This window comes from Oryx dammah, unplaced genomic scaffold (assembly GCF_014754425.2).
Source record: "Oryx dammah isolate SB20612 unplaced genomic scaffold, SCBI_Odam_1.1 HiC_scaffold_26, whole genome shotgun sequence".
NCBI lineage: Eukaryota > Metazoa > Chordata > Mammalia > Artiodactyla > Bovidae > Oryx > Oryx dammah.
Genome location: NW_024070210.1, coordinates 39,280,812 through 39,308,404, shown reverse-complemented (window position 1 = coordinate 39,308,404; position 27,593 = coordinate 39,280,812).

Genomic DNA, 27,593 nt, shown 5'->3' with positions numbered 1-27,593 from the left:
TTTATCCCATCCATTGTTTTATTTTCCTTTGGAACTTCTTTTATAGGTATTTTAGAACTTCCCTTCTCTCACATGGTCCACAAATCTATTACCTTCTTTTTGTTAATTGGTCATACCCTTCTATTTCTGTGCTTCAGTCTGGATATAATCTATTAAAATATTATTAATCAATTGACTTTTTCATCTGCTATATTTCAATGTTTTAAAATCTGTATACTACATTTTCATCTTCAGTTATAGTAATTTAAGTTCCTAAAATTCACATTTGGTATTCTTGTTAGGAGTCCTCTGGCACAGTTTTATGCCTTATAAGTTATTTAACATATTAATCATAACTATTTTAATGTCCAATTTTGCAACTTTTAATATGTAGGTTACTTTTGAGGCTTAATTTTATAGTGTCCCAACTTCCGCTCACTCCATGTTACTTGGTCACGTATTTCTAACAGCTTGTATATACATGATATGTTATTAGTGTCAGATTTATAAAATTTTAGTGGTAGAAGTTTTTTGTGGACTCTGGATTCATTTTTAGGTTATTTGCTATGTTGTTGAATGCTGTTTATCAATTTAAGTAAGGCATTCTATTATTAGTTTATTGCTAATTTTAAAAATTATTACTGTATTAAATTTCATAAAATATTTCTTCCTCATAAATTGAGATAACTTGTAATTTTTCTTTAATCTGTAGTGATTCACATTAATAAATTCTTATGCTTTTTTGAAATATAAATTACATAGTACAAAATCCAGCCTTTTAAAATATATGATTGAGTAGTTTCCAGTTTACTCACAATAATTTACAACCATCATCCCTGAATTCAAGAACATTCTTCTCAGCTCAGAGCTTTCACGTCCTGACAACCCTCTCCCAACCTTCATCATGACTGATCTACTTTCCGTTTGTATGGATTTGTTATTCTGGACATTTCAAGTAAGTAGAATCATGCAATTGTGGCCTTTGGTGACTGGCTTCTTTCATTTAACATAATGTTTTCAAGATATATTCATGTTGTATCAATACTTCATTCCCTTTTTCTTTGTTTAATCTTTTTCTTATTATCTTCCATTATGGTTTATTACAAGATATTGAATATAGTTTTCTGTACTATAGAGTAGGACCTGTTGTTTATTTTTTATATGTATAATATTTTGCATCTGCTAATCCCAAATTCTGAATCCATCCTTCTCCTTCCCTCTTCCCGCTTGGAAACCAATAATCTGTTCTCTTTGTGAGTTTCTTTCTATTTTTAAGTAGATAACTTAATTTTTTATCTAATTTTTATCGAATTAAGTAGATAACAATTTTTGTCATATTCTGTATTCCACATATAAGTGATATCATATGGCATTTGTCTTTCTGACTTCACTTAGTACGGTATTAATTTGATATACCATATTTTATTTCTCCATTCATTAGTTGAAGGACATTTAAATTATTTCCATGTTTTGGTTACTATGAATAAAATTGCCATAATATTCATAAATGTAAATTTTTTTAAATTAGGACTTTGCTTTTTATTTTATTTTATTTTTTTTTAAATTTATTTTATATTTTACTTTACAATTCTGTATTGGTTTTGCCATACATTAACATGAATCCACCACGGGTGTACATGCATTCCCAAACATGAACCCCCCTCCCACCCCCCTCCCCACAACATCTCTCTGGGTCATCCCCGTGTACCAGCCCCAAGTGTGCCATATCCTGCATCGGACATAGACTGGCAATTCGATTCTTACATGATATTATACATGTTTCAATGCCATTCTCCCAAATCATCTCACCCTCTCCCTCTCCCACTGAGTCCAAAAGTCCGCTATACACATCTGTGTCTTTTTTGCTGTCCTGCATACAGGGTCATCATTGCCATCTTTCTAAATTCCATATATATGTGTTAGTATACTGTATTGGTGTTTTTCTTTCTGCCTTACTTCACTCTGTATAATCGGCTCCAGTTTCATCCATCTCATCAGAACTGATTCAAATGTATTCTTTTTAACGGCGGAGTAATAAAAACAGTTTACAACAAAACTGAATTGAAGGTACAGATATTTCCCATATATTCCCTGTCCCCTATACATGCATGTCCTCCCCCATTGTCAATATCACTCACCAGAATGGTAATTTTTTTACCAAGGGTGACTTCTAATGACACATCATAATCACCCAAAGTCCTGTAGTTTCCCTAGGGTTCACTCTTGCACATTCTTTAGTTTTGGAAACTGTACAGTGACATTTCATGTATAATTTTTTGTGTGGTGATGCATATATATATATGTATTTTTTCTTGTTATGTACTGAGGAGTGAAATTGATGAGTCATAGAACTCTTTGCTTAACATTTTGAGTTACTTACTACTGCCCTACACTTTTCTAAAGTGGCTGCATTATGTCACATTTTCAAAAGTAATGTATGAGAATTCTAATATCTTCACAATCTTATCGGTACTTGTTATTGCTTGTCTTTTGATTACAGCCATTCTAGTGGGTATGAAGTGATATCATGTTGTGGTTTTGAATTATATTTCCCTGCTAACTGATGATGTTGAGAACCATTTCATGTGTTTATTGGCCATTTGTTTTTCTTTGGAGAAATTACATTCAAATTCTTAGAACATCTTAACGTTGGATTATTTGTGGTTTATTGTTGAGTTGTGAGAGTCCTCTGTGGTCTTTGTTCTAGATATAAGCTCCTTATTAGATTTATGATTTACAAATATCTTCTCTTCCTGTGACTTCCCTGGTGGCTCTAAAGCATCTGCTGGTGACAGTAAAACACCTGCCGGCAATGAGGGAGACCCGGGTTCGACCCCTGGGTCTGGAAGACCTCCTGGAGAAGGAAATGGCACCCCACTCTAGCTTGCCTGGAAAACCCCACGGATGGAGGAGCCTGGTGGGCTACAGTCCATGGGGTCACAAAGAGTTGGACAGGACTGAGCGATTTCACTTACTTTCTTTCTTTCTTGTCTTTTCTCTTTCTGTGGGTTACCTGTTCAATTTTTTGATAGTGTGCTTTGAAGCACAAAAGATTTTAATTTTGATAACATCCAACTTATTTCTTGTGCTTTGGTATCATATCTTAGAAACAATTACATATTCCAGACCACAAATATTTACCATTGTTTTATTATAAAAAATTTATACTTGTAACTTCTATATTAAGGTCTTTGATTCATTTTAATCTTGATTTTTGTGTATAGTGTGCATTAGGGATTCAGTTTAATTATTTTGTTGTGGTGGTCTTGCTGTTCTATCATCATTTATTCAAAGGACCATTTTTCCACATTGAATGATCTTAGCACACTACTAAAATATCAACTGACTGTAACATCTGGGGTTATTTCTGAACTTTAAGTTCTGCTCCACTGATCTATTATATGTCAGTGTTTCATCAGAGCCATTCATCCTCATTGCCACAGATTTTTGTAACTGTTGAAATCAGAAGTGTGATTCCTTCTACTATTTTTTTTTCAAGATTGTTATGTCTATTCTGGTCCTTTGAAATTTCATATAAACGCTGAAATAAGCTGGTCAATTTCAATAAAGAAATGAGTTGATATTGTGTGAAGGAGTGCATTAAAGTTGTAGACCACCCTGGGGAGTATCGGTGCATTAACTGTATTAAGTTATTTTCACTCAACACAGAATGTCTTTTGATTTATCTAGGTATTTAATTTCTTCCAATGGTATTTTGTAGATTTCAGAATGTCTTACTTTTTTTGTTGTTTATTTATCTTGTGTCCTAAAATTTTATTGAACTCATTTATTAGCTCTAATAGTTTTCTTTTTACTAGATTTCTTAGGATTTTCTATATTATAGGTAATATCATCTATAAATAGAGACAGTTTTTTTAGTCCCTTTTAATCTGGATGCTTTTTAAATTATTTTTCTTGCTAATTGTCTTGCCCAGGGACTGCAGTACAATGCTGAATAAAACTGGTGAGAGTGGGAATCCTCATCTTTTCTTAATCATAATGGAAATACTTGAATCTTTTACCATTAAGCACAATGTTAGTTTTATTATTTTTTTTTTTAGAAGTCCATTATCTGGTTGAGGAATTTCCCTTGGTTCCTAGTTTTTGAGTGTTTATTTTTCTTTTAATTATATAAGTATGTTTGATATTATCAAATGATTTTTCTTTGTCTTTACTAATCTTACAGAATGAGTTGGGAAATATTTCCTCTCTTTTTACTTTTTATAAGAGTTTGTGAAGGATTGGTATTCTCTGCAATAATTTTCATTTCTAGTAATGCCCATTTTTTCATTCCTGATTTTAATAATTTGATTATTTGCTCTTTTTCTCTTGTATAATCTAGCTATAGCTTCATCACTTTTGTTGGCTTTTTATAGCACCATCTTTTGGGTTTGTGTATTTCACTTTTTTCTACTCTAATCTTTATTATTTCTTTCATTTTGTATATTATGAGCATAATTTCCTTCTCTATTTCTAATACCTTAAAGTAGAAAATTATTTATCTTTCTTTTTTCTTTTTTAATATAGGTGTTTACAGCTATAAATTTTCCTCTAATCTTTCATTTACTGCATCTTGTAAGTTGTTATGCAGTGATTTTGTTTCATTAATCTCAAGGTTATTTTTTCATGTCCTTTGTGATTTCTCATTAGCTCACTGATCTTTTATCAGTGTGTGTTTAGTTTAAACTTATTTGTGAATACCAAATTTCCGTCTGTCATTTATTTTTAATATCATTTGTGGTGGTTGGAAACTATATTTTGTATGATTTCAATCCTTTTAAATTTATTAAGACTTGTTTTATGGGTTGATATGTAGTCTATCCTAGAGAATGTTCTCTGGTACTTAAGGATGTGTTTTTTGCACTTGCTAGGTGAAAGTGAAAGTGAAGTTGCTCAGTCGTGTCTGACTCTTTGAGACCCCGTGGACTGTAGCCTACCAGGCTCTTCCATCCATGGTATTCTCCAAGCAAGGATACTGGAGTGGGTTGCCATTTCCTTCTCCAGGGATCTTCCCGACCCAGGGATCGAACCTGGGTCTCCTGCATTGCAGGCAGACACTTTGCCATCTGAGCCACATTTTGCTAATACCCTAGTGTTCTATACATGTGTGCTTGGTTTAATCGATTTATAGTGTGGTCATGTGCTCTTTTTCCTTTTGAAACTTCTCTGTAGTTCTGTCCATTATTGCGAGTGAATCATTGAATTGTTCAACTATCCCAGTTGTTTGGCCTGTTTTTTCCTTAAATTCTGTGAATTAGTGTTTTATGTATTCTTTTTTAAAGATTTATTTATTTGTATATTTATTTTTATTTTTCGTTTTGCTGGGTCTTCTTTGCTGTGTGTGTGGGCTTTCTCCATTTGCAGTGATCAGGGTCCACTCTCTAGCTGCAGTGGGCTGGTCCCTCATAGTGGTGGCCTCTCCCTTGGTGGAGCATAGGCTTCAGGGCACGGAAGCCCCAGCAGTTCCAGCACGAGGGCTCAGCAACAATGGCTTATGGGCTCTAGAGCATAGCCTCAGTAATCATGGTGCACAGCTGCAGCCACCCCAAGGCCTGGGGGATCCTCCAGGACCAGGGATCAGATCTGTGTACCCTGCATTTTCAGGTAGATTCCCGAACACTGTACCACCAGGGAAGCCCTAATGTTTTGCCTATTTTGAGGGCTCTATTTTAGGTGCACATTTGTTTGCAATTGTTCTATCTTCTTGATGAGTTTACCCTTATAATTATAAATTAACAATTTATAATAATAATATATTTTAGTAAACTTTTTTGTCCTAAAGTCAATTCTATCTGATATTATTTTAGCCATTCCAGGTCTCTATTGCTTACTGTTTGCATATTATATCATTTTTCATCCTTTTACTGACAAAGTTTTCCTTTACATTTATGTTGAAAGTAAACTTGTATTTTCCTTTAATCCATTGTGCCATTGTTCATCTTTTTTGAGTAGGATTAACTCATTTCTATTTCATGTAATTACTGATGAGATTTGATTTAGGCCATACCTGAATGGTCTAGTCCTTTTCCCTACTTCAATTTAAGTCTGAATTTTGCAATAAGGATTAGATTAAGTGATTAGATCTGATTAGATTAGATTCAAGGGATTAGATCTGACAGAGTGCCTGAAGAACTACGGACTGAGGTTTGTGACACTGTACAGGAGACAGGGATCAAGACCATCCCCAAGAAAAAGAAATGCAAAAAGACAAAATGGTTGTCTGAGGAGGCCTTACAAATAGCTGAGAAAAGAGAAGCTAAAGGCAAAGGAGAAAAAGAAACATATACCCATTTGAATGCAGAGTTCCAAAGAATAGCAAGGAGACAAAAGAAAGCCTTCCTCAGTGAACAATGCAAAGAAATAGAGGAAAACAATAGAATGGGAAAGACTAGAGATCACTTGAAGAAAATCAGAGATACCAAGGGAACATTTCATGCAAAGATGGGCACAGCAAAGGACAGAAATGGTATGGACCTAACTGAAGCAGAAGATATTGAGAAGAGATGGCAAGAATACACAGAAGAACTGTACAAAAAAGATCTTCATGACCCAGGTAATCATGATGGTGTGATCACAAAGTTCTTCTGTGATGTGAAGTTCTTCTTTGCTATCTGCCATAAGGGTGGTGTCATCTGCATATCTGAGGTTATTGATATTTCTCCCTGCAGTCTTGATTCCAGCTTGTGCTTCATCCAGCCCAGCATTTCACATGATCTAGATGGCATCACCGACTCGATGGACATGAGTTTGAGTGAACTCCGGGAGTTAGTGATGGACAGGGAGGCCTGGTGTGCTGCAATTCATGGGGTCACAGAGTTGGACACAACTGAGCAACTGAACTGAACTGAACTGATTCTGCATATAAGTTAAATAAGCAGGGTGACAATATACTCCTTCCCTGATTTGGAACCAGTCTGTTGTTCCATGTCTAGTTCTAATTTGCTTCTTGACCTGCATACAGATTTCTCAGGAGGCAGGGATGGTACTCTGGTATTCCATCTCTTTAAGAATTGTCCACATTTTGTTGGAAAGAATGTTTAAACTACCACATTCATATCATGTGCTGGCAAAGTAATGCTCAGAATTCTCCAAGCCAGGCTTGAACAATATGTGAACTGTGAACTTCCAGATGTTCAAGCTGGATTTAGAAAAGACAGAGGAACCAGAGATCAAATTGCCAACATCTGTTGGATCAACAAAAAAGCAAGAGAGTTCCAGAAAAATATCTACTTCTGCTTTATTGACTACACCAAAGCCTTTGACTTTGTGGATCACAACAAACTGGAAAATTCTTCAAGAGATGGGAATACCAGACCACCTGACCTGCCTCCTGAGAGACCTGTATGCAGGTCAGGAAGCAACAGTTAGAACCAGACGTGGAACAACAGATTGGTTCCAAATCAGGGAAGGTGTATATTGTCACCCTGCTTATTTAACTTCTATGCAGAATACATCATGTGAAATGCCAGGCTGGATGAAGCACAAGCTGGAATCAAGATTGCCGGGAGAAATATCAATAACCTCAGATATGCAGATGACACCACTCTTATGGCAGAAAGTGAAGAAGAGCTAAAGAGCCTCTTGATGAAAGTGAAAGAGGAGAGTGAAAAAGTTGGCTTAAAGCTCAACATTCAGAAAAGTATGATCATGGCATTTGGTCCTATCACTTCATGGCAAATAGATGTGGAAACAATGGAAACAGTGAGAAGCTTAATTTTATTTGGGCCCCAACATCACTGTAGATGGCAACTGCAGCCATAAATTAAAAGACACTTGTACCTTGGAAGAAAAGCTATGAGCAACCTAGACCACATATTAAAAAGCAGAGACATTGCTTTGCCAGCAAAGGTCCCTCTAGTCCAAGCTATTGTTTTTCCAGTAGTCATGTATGGATATGAGAGTTGGACTATTAAGAAAGCTGAGCAATGAAAAATTGATGCTTTTGAACCGTGGTGTTGGAGAAGACTCTTGAGAGTCCCTTGGACTGCAAAGAGATCTAACCAGTCAATTCTAAAGGAAATAAATCCTGAATATTCATTGGAAGGACTGATACTGAAGGTGAAACTCTAATACTTTGGCTACTGATGCAAAGAACTGACTCATTGGAAAAGACCCTGATGCTGTAAAAGATTGAAGGCAGGAGGAGAAGGGGACGACTGAGGATGAGATGGTGGATGGCATCAGCGACTGGATGGATATGGGTTTGAGCAAGTTCCGGGAGTTGGTGATAGACAGCGAGGCCTGGCATGCTGCAGTCCATGGGGTTCTAAAAAGTCAGACATGACTGAGAGACTAAACTGAACTGAACTGATAAGATAGGATTTATATCTGTAATATTCCTATATTTAATATCTTAAACATTTTTCTTCTATTCCTTCATTAATAGTTTCCTTTGTGTTAAATAGACATTTTGTGTTGTACCATTTTTATCCTTTTGTCATTTTTTTCCCACTATTTTTTAACTGTTTTACAAAGCTGAAGAAAAAAAAATTATTTTTTTGGAATTGCAAATAATATTTTGATGTATAGAAATCTGATTTAGATTGATATCAACTCAAATTTAATAGTATACAAAACTTTTGTATAATAATAGGGAATATATATATTTGTCTCTATCTCTAGTTCCTGGAATAAATCTCCTAAAACCCTTATAATTACCTAAGTGATAAGAACACTAAGAACATTTTTTCTTCCAATGTTTGCTCTTTGGCACTGGTTGCTGACATTGAGCCACTAAATTCCTTGGAATTTCCTGGGTTCTAGGAATGTCCTTTGTTCTTTTGTTAGGAGCGTGCTCCTGAATGATTCCTGTATAGGACTGGTCACCACAAAGACCAAGCCATGCTTACAAGCTTGGGAGTTTTAGTCCCTCACCCCATTCTCCAGAGAGAAGAAGGGGCTGGAATTAGAATTAACAGTTGATAATTGTTGTAATCAAACTTTGGACACTCATTAGTTATTTCTTCCATAGTCATTTGTCCTTTCCCTCTCTTCTTCTAGAGCTTCCATTATGTGTATCCTGATATCCTTGGTGGTATCCTGTGAATTTCTGAGGCTCTGTTGATTTTATTTCCTATTTTTTTCTTTTAACCTTTGACTGGATAATAAATTAAGCTATCTCCCAGTTAACTGATTCTTTCCTGTGCCTGCTGAAATCTGGTGTTGAGCTTCTCTAGTGAACTTTTCATTTCTGTCATTTCGTTTCATCTCTTTGTTGATATCCTCTATCATTCTCATATATTCCTATATTTCTTAAGATATGGGCTCCAGTTTTTTAAAGATATTTTGAAAAGCTAATCTAAAGCCTTTGTCAAATAATTCCAAACTCTGGGCTTTCTCAGAGACAGATTCTGATCGCTGGTTTTATTTCCTGCAACACGGGTCATATTTTCTTGCTTCTTTCCAAGCCACATAGTTTTTGATTGTTTGTTTGCTTTTGTTTTTTTCTTAAATTGAAAAGAGGGAACTCTGAAAATAAGATTGTTTTTCTTATCAGGGTTTTGCTTTTGCTTTTTGTTGTAGTTTGTTTAGTGACTTTTCTGAACTAATTCTGTGAAGTTTGTATTATTTGTCAGATATGGTTACTAAGGCTTCTGCTCAGTTAGCTTAGTGGTCAGATAATGATCGCACAGAGATTTTTTAGATGCCTGGAACCAAGAATTCTTTCAATGAGTGTCTAAGTGCTCTGTATACATTGTTGTTCAGTCACTCAGTCATGTCTGACTCTTTGTGACCCCATGGACTGCAGCAGGTCAGGTTTCTCTGTCCTTCACAATCTTCTGGAATTTGCTCAAATTCATGTCCATTGAATCAGTGATGTCATCCAACCATCTCTTCCTCAGCCATCCCCTTCTCCTCCTGCCTTTAATCTTTCCCAGCATCAGGGTCTTTTTCAGTGAGTTGGTTCCTTGCATCATGTGGCCAAAGTATCAGTCCTTTCAATTAATATTCAGAGTTCATTTCCTTTGAAGTGAAGTGAATGAAGTGAAAGTCTCTCAGTCCTGTCTGACTGCTACCCATGGCCTGTACAGTCCATGGAATTCTGGAATTCTCCAGGCTAGAATACTACAGTAGGTAACCTTTCCTTTCTCCAGGGGATCTTCCCAATCCAGGGATTGAACCCAGGTCTTCCACATTACAGGTGGTTTCTTTACCAGCTGAACCACAAGGGAAGCGTTTCCTTTAGGATCGACTGATCCTTGCTGTCCAAGAGACTCCCAAGAGTCCTAGCACCACAATTGAAAGCATCAATTCTTTGGCACTGAGCCTTCTTTATGGTCCAGCTCTCACATCTGTGTATGACTATTGGAAAAATCAGAATAGTGGAAAGGGTTGCTATTTCCTTCTCCACGGGATCTTCCCAAACCAGGGACAGAACTCAAGTCTCCTGCACTGGGAGGCAGATCCTTTATTGCTGAACCACCAGGGAAGTCCCTACCCTTGTTTGGAGGCATGGAAATTCACTATATTGCTGTGAATTCTACCCTAAACTGAATATGTTATGTCTTTATGGAATGAAAACAAAGCAGAATAGTCATTCTAACAAGCCTTGGCATCCTACTTTTGCTTACACATGTTAGTGAAGCCTTTGACACTCAGCCAGGGAGTTTAAAACTGCCTTAGCCTTCATTTCTTGCAAATGCAGAGCTTCAAGGATAATTAGTAGTGAAGAGTGTAGGGATCTTTTCACATCTGTCCTGAACTAGTTCATAACCCTGGGAATGTATAACATCCTACATGCATGGCATTCTATATTACCAGAAATATATCGGGGATTTGCCAAACCCCTTATTAACATCTTATGCTTTATTCTTTTAAGCTTTTTGGTGAGCCTCTTGTGTATAATCTTTAGGTCATTTTAAGTAAAGAAAACTTTGCAAGTGAGATATCCCAAGGAAATAACAGATCAGTCAATAATAAATATTCTCTGTGAATGGGCCTTTGAAATAGGCCCAACATTTTATTGCCCCCTTTAGTGATTACTAAGGTATTCATTTTTACTGTGATGATGGGCTTTTGGTTTTCAAAGATACTACAAAGCTTAGGAGGAAAGGAAGATAGGATTGCTGCTGCTAAGTCACTTCAGTCGTGTCCGACTCTGTGCGACCCCATAGACAGCAGCCCACCAGGCTCCCCTGTCCCTGGAACTCTCCAGGCAAGAACACTGGAGTGGGTTGCCATTTCCTTCTCCAGTGCATGAAAGTGAAAAGTAAAAGTGAAGTCGCTCAGTCATGTCCGACTTAGCGACCCCATGGACCGCAGCCTACCAGGCTCCTCCATCCATGGGATTTTCCAGGCAAGAATACTGGAGTGGGGTGCCATTAGGGCAAGTTAAATATTGTTAAAACTGTTTTTCTGCTGTTTTCCTTAAATAAATGATCTTGTTTTTCTGCTAGTCTCTGGTTAATTTGTGGAGTGCTGAAGTTTATTTTGATTTTTTTTTTTGCAGGTGTTTTTATTTTTTTTTTTTTGTGGAGTAAAGAAATTCTTTGAGGTGCTTGCTCCCCCATTTTCATTGATGTTACTCCTAATAAATTCTTAATATTATGCCAACAAATCCTAGACTAATCTCACTGTGTAGTCTATGAGTATAGGAGAAAGAAATGGCAACCCACTCCAGTATTCTTGCCTAGAGAATCCGGTAGACAGAGGAGCCTGGTGAGCTGCTGTCTATAAGGTCACACAGAGTCGGACATGACTGAAGTGACTTAGCATGAATGTATGCATTGGAGAAGGAAATGGCAACCCACTCCAGTATTCTTGCCTGGAGAATCCCAGGGACAGAGGAGCCTGGTGGGCTGCTGTCTATGGGGTTGCATAGAGTCGGACATGACTAAAGCAACTTAGCATTAGCAGCAGCAGTCTATGAATATTGCTGCATTTAGGTTTTAAAATATTTCATTTAGAATTCTTTGATTCTCTTTTATGCTGTGCTTATCTGATATCATTATCAAGGATTTCTAATTTTATGTGGCGATAATAACCAAATAAAACTAAATTTAGGCATTCTCCTATGTCAGTATGTATTCGCTTAGTTGTCTACCTACAATCATGTGCAATTAAAATGGTTGTTCTGAACAATGACCTTTAGTTCTGTAACAATCAGGTCTACAAGGATACCTTTATTAAGGGCAGTATGAAGAACAGACTTCTAGATTTCTGAATAGTTTTTGTTAGATGTTGACATAAATATTTTCCAGCTAATGCTATCACTACAAGTTCTAGTATTTCACTTGATCAGCTAACTGGGCCCAGTAAAGATTACTACATCAGTACCCATGGCTAAGCTACTAAGAATGTTTAAAAGTACTGTGTAGTACTTCTTATTGAGTATGTTTTCTAAATCTGAACATTTCAAACTCCAATCTAAACCATTTGAATTACCACAAAACCATCTTTTTCGTACATACATACCTTTATTATGTGTATAAAATAAGTTTGTGTTCAAATTATCTAACATAATTTGAAAATATACTGGGAAAGCATATTAGTAGTAAGATTGAGTTTCCCTAGTATTTATCCATCAATACACACATTAATTCATACTTTTTTTCTCTCTCTCTCAACAAAATATTTCATTTTGGCCACGTACTAGACATTACATGGGTTAATGATGATATTATAGTGAATTACACACAACTGTCTTTCTCTTCAAGGAATCTACATATTAGTGAGGAGACGGGTACATGAACAAAATCTTGTAATGCTTTGGAATCAGTGCCATATATAAGTTGATTTTCCCAGAGCAGTCCTAGATTATAATTATTAAGAGCAACAAGTCTGAATTTAATAAAAGATCCAATTTTGATCATAAAATATTCTACATATCTATACATCATACAAAATGTGATGAAAGCAAAATTGAGAGGAAGATAGACTATCATTTTTGGAAAAAATATAACTTTTATTTTCTAGATTTTCCCTCTATTTCTCTGCAGACTTATTAAATGTTGTTCCTTTTGCTGCAACATCTTAGACCCAGGCTGATTCAGTAATTTCTTATTAACCAACTGTCTTTGGACTTTATTTTCTCTTCCCTGAAGGTCTGGGATTCATCAAAGTCAGAATTTAATCACACAGGCTCAGGCCAGACATACTGTGAGAACATGTTTCGTTTGTTACTTGGCTTTGCCAATGCACATAAATCTATCCTGACTTAAGACTGCTTTGTATCAGAGGCAACCATCCACAAAGGAGTCTCAGATCATTCTAATAGGACCTTGGCTGAGATCATCAGATACATCTGCCAGTGGGTACTTGGTTTCCATCCAGACCCAGGTTCCTGAAATAAAATTCTCAACATCAAAATCTCTCTGCTTATGGAAAGTTTAACATAGTCCATGAAATATATTAACTTTTCTTTGTGGTTTTTCATTTTAAATTGCAGTAATTCAAAGAAGATAAAAACATTTGTAAACTGCTTTTTTTTCATCTTTCAATAAAATCAGATGTCCTTAAAATATAGGGGCTGAATAGGACATTATAAACCAGGACTCTTCTTAGGCTAAAATCTGTAGTCAGAGGAAACAGAAAGAAGACAGGGAAGTAATTTTAGCTGTTGGAACACCTCCCATAATATGCATGAAATATTTATGTCAGTGATTTGGATTAATATCTGGGATTAAGAATTACTTTTATTCAATTTGTACATTTTATTTTTTGTCTAAATTGTGTATAGTATATTTCTGAATAGGTAATACATACACATTGTAGAAAATACAAACATTACATAAAAGTATTTAGTAAAGTGTCTTCAATTTTTCTTTGATTCCAGCCAAGTAATTCTCCTTACTATAGGCAAATAGGATTTCTGCCCTTTAAATATTTTTCTAAAAATATGTTAAGCATATACAATCAAATACATACATATAGAATTTTGTAATTCTCCTATTGTTTCTTCAAATAATACTATGGTTTTATTTAATTATTATTTACATGTTTAGCTGTAAATGTTTGCTTTATTTAGATCTTAAGCTGGATAAAATTACTGTTTTCATATAGATTTTTAACATTTTTAAATGATTCAATTTTCTTCTTTTAATTTTGATACCCACTTTATCATATTTCTATCTGGTTTTGGATCTGTTTCTATTGATATAATTTTCCATTCCTTTGATGTATCTATTTTACATGAATAAAATCTGTATGTTTTGTTATTTAATATTTATAATATTATTATATATCTGCTTAAGTTAATTTTTTCTCAGTATTCTTTTTTTTCTTATATTCTCTGACTATCCTTGCTTATTTCCATATGACCTTGGCATCACCTTGTATATGCTCTTGACACTTTAATTGTGATTGCGTTAAATTTAAGGGCTTCCCAGGTGGTGCTAGTGGTAAAGAACCTGACAGAGTCAATTCCTAGGCAGTTTGATAAGAAGTCTGGGGTCCCTGAGGATGAGGAAAAAGGGGCCTGGGGCTCTCAAGGAGGACTGGATAAGGGTTTCAATTCTCAAGGAGGAGGAAAGGATAAATATCTTTTTTCCTCTACATTCCTTAGTCTTAGTCACATAAAAGGTTTTTTTCTTTAAGCCCAGAATTGATGATTACACAACAAACAACTCAGTTTAAACTCTGTGCTATGGATTCGGTTCAGTTCAGTTCAGTCGCTCAGTCATGTCTGACTCTTTGCAACGCCATAGACTGTAGCAGGCCAGGCCTCCCTGTCCATCACCAACTCTGGGAGTTTACCCAAACTCATGTTCATTGAGTTGGTGATGCCATCCAACCATCTCATCCTCTGTTGTCCCCTTCTCCTTCTGCCTTCAATCTTTCCCAGCATCAGGGTTTTTTCCAGTGAGTCAGCTCTTCACATCAGGTGGTCAGAATATTGTAGTTTCAGCTTCAGCATCAGTCCTTCCAAAGAACATTCAGGACTGATGTCCTTTAGGATGAACTGCTTGGATCTCCTTGCAGTCCAAGGGACTCTCAAGAGTCTTCTCCAACACCACAGTTCAAAAGCATCAATTCTTTGGTGCTCAGCTTTCTTTATAGTCCAACTCTCACATCCATACATGACCGTTGGAAAAACCATAACCTTGACTAGACAGACCTTTGTTGGCACAGTAATATCTCTGCTTTTTAACATGCTGTCTAGGTTGGTCATAATTTTTCTTCCAAGGAGTAAGCATCTTTTAATTTCATGGCTGCAGTCACCATCTGCAGTGATTTTGAGCCCCTCAAAATAAAGTCTGCCACTGTTTCCACTGTTTCCCCATCTATTTCCCATGAAGTGATGGGACCAGATGCCATGATCTTAGTTTTCTGAATGATGAGCTTTGAGTCAACTTTTTCACTCTCTTCTTTCGCTTTCATCAAGAGGCGCTTTAGTTCTTCTTCACTTTCTGCCATAAGGGTGGTGTCATCTGCATATCTGAGGTTACTGATATTTCTCCCAGAAATCTTGATTTCAGCTTGTGTTTCTTCCAGCCCAGAATTTCTCATAATGTACTCTGCACATAAGTTAAATAAGCAGGGTGACAATATACAGCCTTGACATACTCCTTTTCCTATTTGGAACCAGTCTGTTGTTCCATGTCCAGTTCTAACTGTTGCATCCTGACCTGCATACAGATTTCTCAGCAGGCAGGTCAGGTGGTTTGGTATTCCCATCTCTTTCAGAATTTTCCACAGTTTATTGTGATCCACACAGTCAAAGGCTTTGGCATAGTCAATAAAGCAGAAATAGATTTGTTTCTGGAACTTTCTTGCTTTTTTGATGATCCAGCAGATGTTGGCAATTTGATCTCTGATTCCTCTGCCTTTTCTGAAACCAGCTTCAACATCTGGAAGTTCAGGGATTATGTAACAAGATTATATAACAAGTACTAAGGATTATATAACAACAGTGTATCCTGCTTGAGGATGGTTTGTCCTTCTTGAAAGTCTTCTGACTAATCCTGTTATCTTAAAATGTATATAATGGAGTGGGTCTAGTAATATCTTTCTATTGTTAGTTCTGATCCTGTCAACTTAAAATGTAAATTGTGGGAGTGGGTCTGGTAAAATTTTTACAACCTTGAGACATTCTTTTGATTTATTGTAATAACTAATTTAAAAAGTATATAGTTCCCTTGCCAAAGACTAGCAATGGGGGCACTCTCTGTCCCCCTTTTGATGTCTAAGGCAGAAGCTTACTCTGTCCCTTTTTCATTATAATAAAACTCTGCTACACAAAGGCATTTGAGTGATCAAGACTGGTCCCTGGCCCCAAAGCTAAATCTTCTTCTTTGGAGATCCTCATTCATGCAAGCTATCAAACCTGCCTGTCAATGCAGGAGATATAAGAGATGTGGATTTGATCCCTGGGTCAGGAAGATCCCCTGGAGGAGGTCACGTCAACCTATTCCAGTATTCTTGCCTAGAGAATCCTCATGGACAGAGGAGCCTGAGGGACTACAGTCCATAGGGTTGCACAGAGTCAGACAGGACTGAAGTGACTTAGCATGCATGCATGCTTTAAATTTAAAGATTATCTTAAAAAAAAGCTTTTATTTTTTATGATGTTGAATTTTCCCATTTAAGAAAAAAATGATATGCTTCCATTAGCCTTATTTGTAATCTCTCAGGAAAAATTTCAAGCTCAATCCATATAGATCTTAAATATTTTTGAATCAATTATGCCTAATATATTTCAACCTTTTTTTATCTACCCAAAGTGAACATTTACTTTATCTTTTAAATTCTTGCTGTCTTAATACATGGCTGTTAAAGGTTTCTGTGCATGAAGTTATTATCTACTCACCTTATGGAATTATATTTGTTACTGATTTTCAGTAATAGTTCCCCTTTTTGTATATAGAATTTGGTGACTGAAAGCAGAAATAATTCCACACTATTATTCTTTCCTAACTTTGTAATTGCAATAATAGTATTCTCAGAACAATGCTAAATAATAGTAGTGACAGTGGACATCTTACTTTGCTTCCAAGTTTTGGGAGAATGTTTCCTCATTATGCATATGCTGTCTTTGGAGTTATCTGCATAAGTCATGTTAATAGCATCATCCTATTTTATTAAAATTTTGAAATCAGGGATGGATGATTAATATTACTGATATCCATTAATGATCTGTAGGAATTACTTAATTTTCCTGTTTGAACTATTAATGCATTTAATTACTAATTACCATGGTGATATCTGTTTATATTATCTTGTGATATTTGTTGCTGTTGCTTTTAAATTATCCTCATTTCACCCAAAGAATTTGGAAGTTTTTCTGTGCTTTGAAAAAATTTAAATAGCATTAATTTGTCTAGTCTTGAGAAATGTAGATTTCTTCTTAAAATTGTCTTCAGTTCAGTTCCGTCGCTCAGTCGTGTCCGACTCTTTGCAACCCCATGAATCTTAGCTTTGTGCTTTTTGGGGAATAGCTCTGTGACCCCTCTTCTTTTGTTATGATTGTCTTTTCTGATTTTCTGTTTCTTTAGAGTAAGTTTTGATAGATATAAGTATTTCTCTAAGGCCACATAGCTTTGCTTATAAATTCTATCAAATATTTAAGGATGAAAAATACCAGTAATAGAACATCTCAGAAAGTAGGAATTGTGAGGACACTTCCCAACTCATTTTATATAAACATACAACTTATTGTGCATTCAGGTCATCTGTTTTCCTAGCATTTTTTTTTTAATATTCATTTGCTCTGTTATAGACTGAGATTAGTGAAGTAAAATATTTTGCTAATTGATTTTTTGGTTATCACTTATTTTTGACTCCTATAATCTTTGCTTTAAGGTTGTCAGTGCTCTGTTATGGTAACCACGTCTGCTGCTTCATCATACATTTAGCTTTAAATTGTTGCAAGTGCCTTTCTATGATTACTTAATGCCTTTAAATGAAGGTATCTTTATCTGATATGAAGATCATACCCGCTGTTCTTTTTTGTTTGTTTGCACTTTACTAACATATCTTTGCAAATCCTTTTACTTACTTTTCCAAATCACTTTGCTTTCAACTGTGTCTTAAAAACTGATGTAAACAGTATTTTTTTATTTGTAAGGTAATGTGAATGTCTTTTTCTTTTACTGAGTGAAAATACGCCATTTTTGTTTATTGACATAGCATATGTGTTTAAGTTATCTTAGATTATTTTAAAATAACTGTTTTGATAGCTTGTAAAAATCTTTGGAGAAGGAAATGGCAACCCACTCCAGTATTCTTGCCTGGAGAATCCCAGGGACCGCGGTAACCCTACTGGGCTGTCGTCTATGGGGTCACACAGAGTCGGACATGACTGAAGCGACTTAGCAGCAAAAATCTTTGATTTGGCTCTTTCTCTGTTTTGTTTTTTAATTTAGATTTCCTTAGATTATTTATTTTTGCCATAGTAGTATTTTTATAACTACAGTATTATATTATCCTCTATATGGTCTATTTCTTCAGCATTATTTGTTAATTATCTAAGATACCACATACCTTGTTTGCCCCTCCAGATTCACTTTCCATATTTTTACTTGCTCTCTTTGGTCCAGAAGTCTGACCCAATGGATTATATCAGTATATTCCATGACATCTGTCTTTTGGTTGTGCTCAGCCATTGGTGACCCCTGGCAGGAAATAAGATGGATGAAGGAGAGAATAGTTATGTCCCTTGACCTACCATCACAGTCTCTCTTATGATGACTGATTCTAAATAAATACTCTGTACTGCTTCACTCATTCTTTCTAGGCTAAAGGTAGGAACGCTGGTTCTTGTTCTCTTCCTTGTTATTTCATTAAACCTACACTTTTAAAATTGTTCCTTTGAAAATAAACCTACCTCGAACTTTCCTGTTTTCAGTATGCCATCTATTTCCTACTGGGCCCCTTGACTGGTATGCCTATTATAAGCAATGATAAAATTAGCATAATTACTTTTCGCTCTCTCACTCTCCCACAATGCCAGATTTTAACTAATGATGAGATTTTTCTCAGTGTTTATTGCTGTGCTGTTAACTGTGATTACAGGTCTGTTGGTTGAATGCTCATGCTCGTGCCCAGTCATTCACTCATGTCTAACTCTTTGGGACCCCGTGGACTGTAGCCTGCCAGGCTTCTCTGTGCATGAGATCTTTCCAGGCAAGAATACTAGAAGGGGTTACAGTTCCCTTCTCCAGAGATTCTTCCTGACCCAAGGACTGAAGCTAAGTCTCTTGAGTCTCCTGCATTGGTAGGCAGATTGTTTACCACTGAGCAAAGGAAGCCCTGTCACTTGAATAGTCACCTCTAACTTATACATTCTAATTCCTATAGAAAATGAAGAACTCTGCACATTTATGCTACCACTCACTTTTCACACCCCTTTGTTAGTTATGTTTTCTACATAGTCAGGGAATATACTGTTTTAGTAAACTATATCAATATATATATATGTATATGTGTATATATATATATATATATCACTGTATTTTATTATCTTGTCATTCTCTTACATACATTTAATGCTTATTGCCAGATGTTTTACTTTTTAAAACAAAATAATATTTATTTATTTATGGCTGTGCTGGATTTTTGTTGCTATGTGGGTTTTTCTCTAGTCGTAGCAAACTGGGGCTACTCTCTAGCTGCTATGCACGGGCTTCTCTTGCTGAGGAGCATGGGTTCTAGGGCACGTGGTGTTCAGTAGTTGCAGCGCATGGGCTCAATAGTTGTGGTGCACCAGATTATTTGCTCCACAGCATACGAGATCTTCCTGGACCAGGAACTGAACCCATGTCTCCTGCATTGGCAAGTGGATTCTTTATCACTGAGGCACCAGCGAAGTCCTATCCTAGTTTTATAATTATTTTTCAGTTGGCTAGAGTTCCACCTCTAGTACCTTGCTTAAATTACTGCTCAGAAAGTGTGCCACATAAAATAAAAAATGTCTAGTTAAATTTTGAACTTCAGATAAACAAGAAATATTTTTCAGTGTAAGTATGCCTCAAGCATTGCATGAGACATTTTTATTTGCTAAATCTGGCAACTTTATGTCTGGATATAGCTACTAAGTAACAGTCTTAGTAAATGATAGCTTATTTGTATAATTTGGAGTCTTAAAATTATAAACTGATATTTTAATGGCAGTTATTTAGGTTCTGTTTTTCCTGGTACACAGCATGTACTTTCAGCATATTAAATAACATTAATTTTTCAGTATTATTTTCTTGAATTATGTTCTTATAGAGTAGTAGATTGAAAATAGCTATAGGTTCTTTGCCACACTCCACCAAAACTGAGTAATGGCAGTATCATTGTTCCCTTTGAATCTGGCTCTGTGTCTGTCTTTGACTAACAGAATTGATGGGGCTGATACTGTACAGCTTCTGAGGCCAGGCTTCAAGAGACCTGCAACTTCTGCTTTTATCCACCTTAGAAATGTTGAAAGTCATTACTAAGCCAGCCACCTGGAATAGGTCAGACTACTTTGGGATGAAGCCAGCATTAGCCATGTAGAAAGACAGGCCTAGAATAAGAGTCAAATGTATTTGGAACTTCTTATCCAGCTTAGACACTAGCCAACCACAGTTGACAGGACAGAGAGGTAAAGAACTGTCCAGTACAGTCCTCATCTCTCATGAATCTAAGCAAATAAAATGTTTTTTTTTTTTTTATCCTTTTCTGTTTTTACAAAGATAGATTTTTATGGTTTATGCCTTAGGATGGATATTTCAACTGTGGGAATTATAGGCTGCTGATTTTTCTGTTATAATTAGCTTCAGTGTTTTTTCTCCTCATTCTCCCAAGAACATGTCTGCCTGTTTCCATTGCATATGGCAGCACTTCCTCCTCTGTGATGCTTTGAGTATGCTTTATCTGTGTCCCTTACACATAGCCAATGCACTGTGTAATTAAAAAACATTCTTGTAACACTTAAATAAATTCAAACTAGAGATTGTCAAGTTTTTATCATTATCTTCAAATGGGAATCTCCATAGGAATGTTAAAGGTTGTCGTTTCATATTTGTTTTTATTTAGTGACATATCCAAAGTGTAAAGTGGATGGATAATTTAAAATATAATAAAAGTTAACACTATCAAACATCAGCATGAGAAAGATAAAAACGTGACTAGTATGGAAGCTCCATGAGGCTCCTTCCATGAACAGATCCCTCTCCATCCTCCCATTGCTTTTCTTCAATGGTTTGCCATCCACATCATATCTAAGACAAGAATTTTGAAAATTTGTCTGTTCTTTTTCATTTTACATGAATGAATATATGGGACATACTATTTTGTATGTTTTATGCCTTGCTATGCCTTTGAGAATCACCATGTACATCAATGAATCATTCTTTTTACTGCTGCATTGCATTTCTCTGTATGAATGCATAACAATGTACCTATTGTACTCTTGATAGGTATTGAATTTTCCCCATGTTAGTTATTAAAGATAATGCAGATAGGAACATGTTTCCTGTAGTACATAAACATATTTGTCCAAGGAATATGCATAAGTATGGAATTTTAAAATTATGATTAAACTAATCTTTATATTTATATTTCAAAATAATTTTCTAAGTGTATAATACCAATTTATATTATTATAAATAGTGAATGATAGCTCTTGTTGTCCTACAACTTGATCAGCCTGTATTCTTACCACATTTGTTTACTTATTGCCAATATATTGGTTATCATTGTGATTTTAATTCACATTTATTCAATACTTAATGAAACTGATCATTGCTTTCATATATACATATATATATGAAACATATATAACATATAAAACTATATATGTAACATATATATTATGGAATTGGAAGTGAAAGTCGCTCAGTAGTGTCTGACTCTTTGCAAACCCATGGACTATACAGTCCATGGAATTCTCCAGGCAAGAATACTGGAGTGGGTAGCCTTTCCCTTCTCCAGGGGATCTTTCCAACCCAGGGATTGAACCCAGGTCTCCTGCATTGTAGGCGGATTACCAGCTGAGCCACAAGGGAAGCCCACATATATATTATATATAACCATTAATTTGTTTCTTCCTTCAAAGACATTCTAATATTATCTCTCTTTTTTTAACTTCCATATAATATCTCTGTATATAATCTGGCAAGTGATGTGTGTAGATTATATGATTTCTAAAAATGTTCTTCCAGTTTGTGGTTTACCGCTTTATATTCATTATACTTTATTTTTGATGAAAAGCTATTTCTAATTTTAATATGGTCAAATTTAGTAATATCTAAAAATCTTTAATCTTTTTGAAGAAATCTTTTTCTCCTCTAAAAGCTTGGTGGTAGTGGTGGTGGTTTAGCCGCTGTCATGTCCGACTCTTGTGACCCCATGCACTGTAACCAGCCAGGCTCCCCTATCCATGAGATTTCCCAAGCAAGAATACTAGAGTGGGTTTCCATTCCCTCTCTAGGGGACCTTCCCTATCCAGGGATTAAACCCAGGTCTCCTGCATTGCAGGCAGATTCTTTACCAACTGAGCCATCAAGGAAGTCCCTAAAAGCTAAAGATATCTTATAATGATTATTTATCTTATAATAAAATATATCTTATAATTGATCTATTTTATGGCTTGAATGGAGACTTAGTTAATTTTTTTTGCAAAGATAACTAATTTTCCTGGTAATTAAGGTAATTGCCATTCTGACTTTTAACAGTATAATTAATTTTGCCCCTTTCTGTACTTTATATGAATGTAATAATGCATACATACTCTTCTGGATCTTTTGCTTAATCCACATCATGTGAAGAGTTGACTCATTGAAAAAGACTCTGATGCTGGGAGGGATTGAAGGCAGGAGGAGAAGGCAATGACAGAGGATGAGATGGCTGGATGGCATCACTGACTCGATGGGCGTGAATCTGAGTGAACTCTGGGAGTTGGTGATGGACAGGGAGGCCTGGCATGCTGCGATTCATGGGGTTGCAAAGAGTCGGACACGACTGAGTGACTAAACTGATTGAACTGAACCCAATGATTCATATTGCTATGTGATGTTAGAAGCAATTTCTTTTTGTTACTGTATTAATATTTTATAGTGTGAATATACCACACTTATTTTATCCATCCTCTGCTTTATAGATGTTTGTACAGTTTACAATTTGAAAGTATTGCTAAATGTAAGCTATGAACATTCTAGTCCATGGGTTTGATTTAAAAAGCTGCAGTTTTCTGATTTGTGTATATCTGCTCTGATATATGGAGAAGGCAATGGCACCCCACTCCAGTACTCTTGCCTGGAAAATCCCATGGATGGAGGAGCCTGGTAGGCTGCAGTCCATAGGGTCGCTAAGAGTTGGACACGACTGAGCGACTTCACTTTCACTTTTCACTTTCATGCATTGGAGAAGGAAATGGCAACCCATTCCAGTATTCTTGCCTAGAGAATCCCAGGGATGGGGGAGCCCGGTGGGCTGCTGTCTATGGGGTCGCACAGAGTCGGATATGACTGAAGTGACTTAGCAGCAGATGCAGCTCTGATATAAAAATGAATTTAAAAGGTCTTAAAGTTTGTATATTTCCAGATTTAGTCTGCATTCTAAGCTATCAAGCGGTTGTATCAATTTGTACCCCACATCATCAGTGTAAGAGAGTTCTGACTTCTTCACACCTTTGTTGTATCTACCCTTGGCCTCTCTCTCATTTTGGCTAATTTGCCTCTTAAATATTTGTTTCACAGTATGATTTTAACTAACATTTTTCTAATAATATGTAAAATCAATGGAAGTCAAAGATCATAAGGACACTGTTGATATATGCCAAACACATGAAATACATTAGCTTCTCAGGATAGAGACTAGAGTAGAGAGGGTTGAAAAGTGAGTCTGGAGAGGCAAGTAGAAAATAACTGGCACAAAGATTCTAGTAAGTAGCTGGGATGTTATTCTGGAGCTTAGAGAAATGGTCAGGACCAAAAATACAAATATGTTAAGTATATTGACTGTGTTTGAATCCATAGAACTCAATGAAGTATTAGTTTATGATTATAGACAAAGGAAAAAAAGAGATCAAGGAGCACATTCTTCTGCTACTGTTAATGTGCAGAGGTCTGGCACAAGAGACATTCATAAAGAAAAACAAAACAAAACAGATGTTCAGTTCAGTCACTCAGTCATGTCTGACTCTCTTTGCGACCCCATGAACCACAGCACGCCAGGCCTCCCTGTCCATCACCAACTCCCGGAGTCCATCCAAACCCATGTCCATTGAGTCAGTGATGCCATCCAACCATCTCATCCTCTGTCGTCCCCTTGTCCTCCTGCCCTCAATCTTTCCCAGCATCAGGGTCTTTTCCAATGAGTCAGCTCTTCGCATCAGGTGGCCAAAGTATTGGAGTTTCAGCTTCAACGTCAGTCCTTCCAATGAACACCCAGGACTGATCTCCTTTAGGATGGACTGGTCGGATCTCCTTGCAGTCTAAGGGACTCTCAAGAGTCTTCTCTATGGGTAAAATCAGAATATTGAGTCCTGGAATCCAAGTAAAGAAATTGTTTCAAGGAAGAAGTGACTAAATGTGTCAAATGATTTTGATAAAGTACATAGATCAAAGTCTGAAAATTTGCTGTTGTATATGGTAAGATAGAGTTATTTTGAGTATGACAAGAATTGTTTCAGTGGAATAGTAACAAAGTAAAACTAAATGAATTAATTTAAGAGAGTTAACACATATTGATAAGTTGGAGATGTTTTAAAATAAATAGCAACAGAAAAATGAGCATACGCAATTCTGTGCATTTTCTCCTCTAAATGTAAGGACCTTCTTCCTGTTTTAATGGGTTAAATTTATGACTTTGGGTATACTTTTTTTTATGACTTTTGGGTATACTTTTCTAATGAAAATTATTGACATGCTTGTCTTCATAAAAGATAAGAAAAATTGTATTAAATATTAAATATTTCTTGAGACAAAACACAAATAATACCCACACAAAATGAATAATTCAACTCAGCACTTCCTGGTTTTTTTAAAGTGTGAACAGTATGTAATACAAAATCTATTATTGAGTGACTGCTACATGAATTATGAATAAAAATAATTTATAGGAATTGTCACTATACAATGTTCACCATAAATCTACCAACAATGTTCTCTTAGAATTGTCTTCCATATACACATCCTTTCATTATGACATGGTGAGATATTGTCGGAATTCATTTGATATGGTGTTTAGAATTTCTTGGTAATTTTTATGGATTGTGATATGACAGTATATGTGCTTGAAATTAACACTATTTACTATTTACTTGATAGATTAATAACCCCTCTGTAACATCTGTGCTCCATTTTATGCTGAAAATTCATGAAGCATCTATGACAAAGATACTAATACTGATAGGACAATATTGAAAATATTTTGACAAGAGTAAAAAATAATTATGTTGCCTTCATGTTTAAAAAAAATTATAGTTGCACTTGTGCAATTTTGTGGATAGTTTAAGAAGTTAATGTTGTGTACCTGACATACAAACATTTTGCTTCTTGGTCATAATTTGGTTAATTGATTGAGCACTGTATTGTTCACTGGAGATCACAGATACTTCATAAGTGAAGGTAAATGAACTGAAGATCACACATTTTCGGGTTTGCAAAGTATCGTCTAAAAACTATTTTCTTTGAGTACCTTATATACACTGTGTGCTACTACTTAAGCCATAACCTGGTTCTCAGTCTGTTCCTCGTGCTTTTTAAAATTTTTATCTTTATTATATTTTTGTTTTTCCTTGCCTGACTTAGCAAAAGTAAAAATAAATATTGACGTAGGTAGCTGACAATGCAGCCCTTATTTTTCACTGTGAAGACTCAAAATAGGAGAAATCTTATGCTAAAATGAAAGGAATATTTTGTTATAGTGCTTGAATACTCAGATTTTTATAAAAAGGACAAACATCTCTAATTATCTGTATCTATGCAGAATTGTTTTTCTGAGGAATTATATATAGACATTTCTGAAAGAATTCTTTTATGGAATTTGTCCTTAAAATGCCTTCAGTTATTGTAAAACATGTTTGTCTGGCTTCCTTCCAGGGATGTTTTCTTTTAAAGTGAATGTAAATCTGATTGTAAACCTATACTTTCAAAGAAACCAAAATAACCTGTTTCTGCCATTTAGCTTTGGTGCCCTTCCTGTAAATGTTCAGTATTTTGAAGTAAAAAGCATATCAAAAAATATCTTCAGGAGCTTCTTACATTATTTTAAAATCTCTTCCATTGATCTTTTAGTGATCACTTAAAGGTTTATTTTCTAATAGATTTTTAAAATCTTCTTGTGGATGTTTATATGTCAACTTTTTCTCCTTCAAAAAGCTTTGTTGTCATGCCTTGGTGCATAACCATCAAATTGAATGCCTAGAAAAGCATTCCTTTTTCAGTTATTCACTTGTGAATTAAACATGTGTTAACACAATGTTTTGTGTATTGTGTTTACTCATCTCCTGTGTTTTCACAGGTTTTGCACGACTGTCATAAAAGTTTTTGCATAAGAGTTGAATGTGTATATTTATCTTATTCTCTGTAATCAAGCCCATATAGCACTTTGCATTATAATATTACAGTACACTTAGGCAATGATAGTATTAGTACACTGTAGTGACCACATAAGGTTGCTTCAAGCAAACAGGCTGGGGGCTTTAGCCACCCAGAGTTGAGTGTATCAGTTATCACTATGTTGGGCCAGGCACTGCTGTGCATACTGGAAACATGGTGGTGAACAGCAGAGGCAAAGTCCCTGTCTTTGCTGTGTTTACATTGTAAATATGGATAATATACTTCCAACAAATACATAATACGTCTATCAGTTCAGTTCAGTCGCTCAGTTGTGTCTGACTCTTTGCGACCCCATGAATCGCAGCACGCCAGGCCTCCCTGTCCATCACCATCTCCCGGAGTTCACTCAGACTCGCATCCATCGAGTCAGTGATGCCATCCACCCATCTCATCCTCTGTTGTCCCCTTCTCCTCCTGACCCCAATCCCTCTCAGCATCAAAGTCTTTTCCAGTGAGTCAACTCTGCATGAGGTGGCCAAAGTACTGGAGTTTCAGCTTTGGCATCATTCCTTCCAAAGAAATCCCAGGGTTGATCTCCTTCAGAATGGACTGGTTGGATCTCCTTGCAGTCCAAGGGACTCTCAAGAGTCTTCTCCAACACTGCAGTTCAAAAGCATCCATTCTTCGGCGCTCAGCCTTCTTCACAGTCCAACTCTCACATCCATACATGACTACTGGAAAAACCAAAACCTTGACTAGACGGACCTTAGTCGGCAAAGTAATGTCTCTGTTTTTGAATATGCTATCTAGGTTGGTCATAACTTTTCTTCCAAGGAGTAAGCGTCTTTTAATTTCATGGCTGCAATCACCATCTGCAGTGATTTTGGAGCCCCCCAAAATAAAGTCTGACACTGTTTCCACTGTTTCTATAGAGGGCAAATAGGAAAACGAGATAAGGAGGTGATGAGATAATGAGATAAGGGAGTACCATTTTAGGTAGGGTTATCTGAAAAGTTTCTCTGTGAAGATGGCTTTTTTGTTGTTGTTGCCCAGCTTTTCTCTAGTTATAGAGTGTGGGGGCTACTCTCTAGTTGTGGGGTGGGGGCTTCTCATTGCAGTGGCTTCTCTTATTGCAGAGCATGGGTTCTAGGGCATACCAGCTTTGGTAGTTGTGGCCTGTGGGCTCAGAAGTTGTGGTTTCCAGGC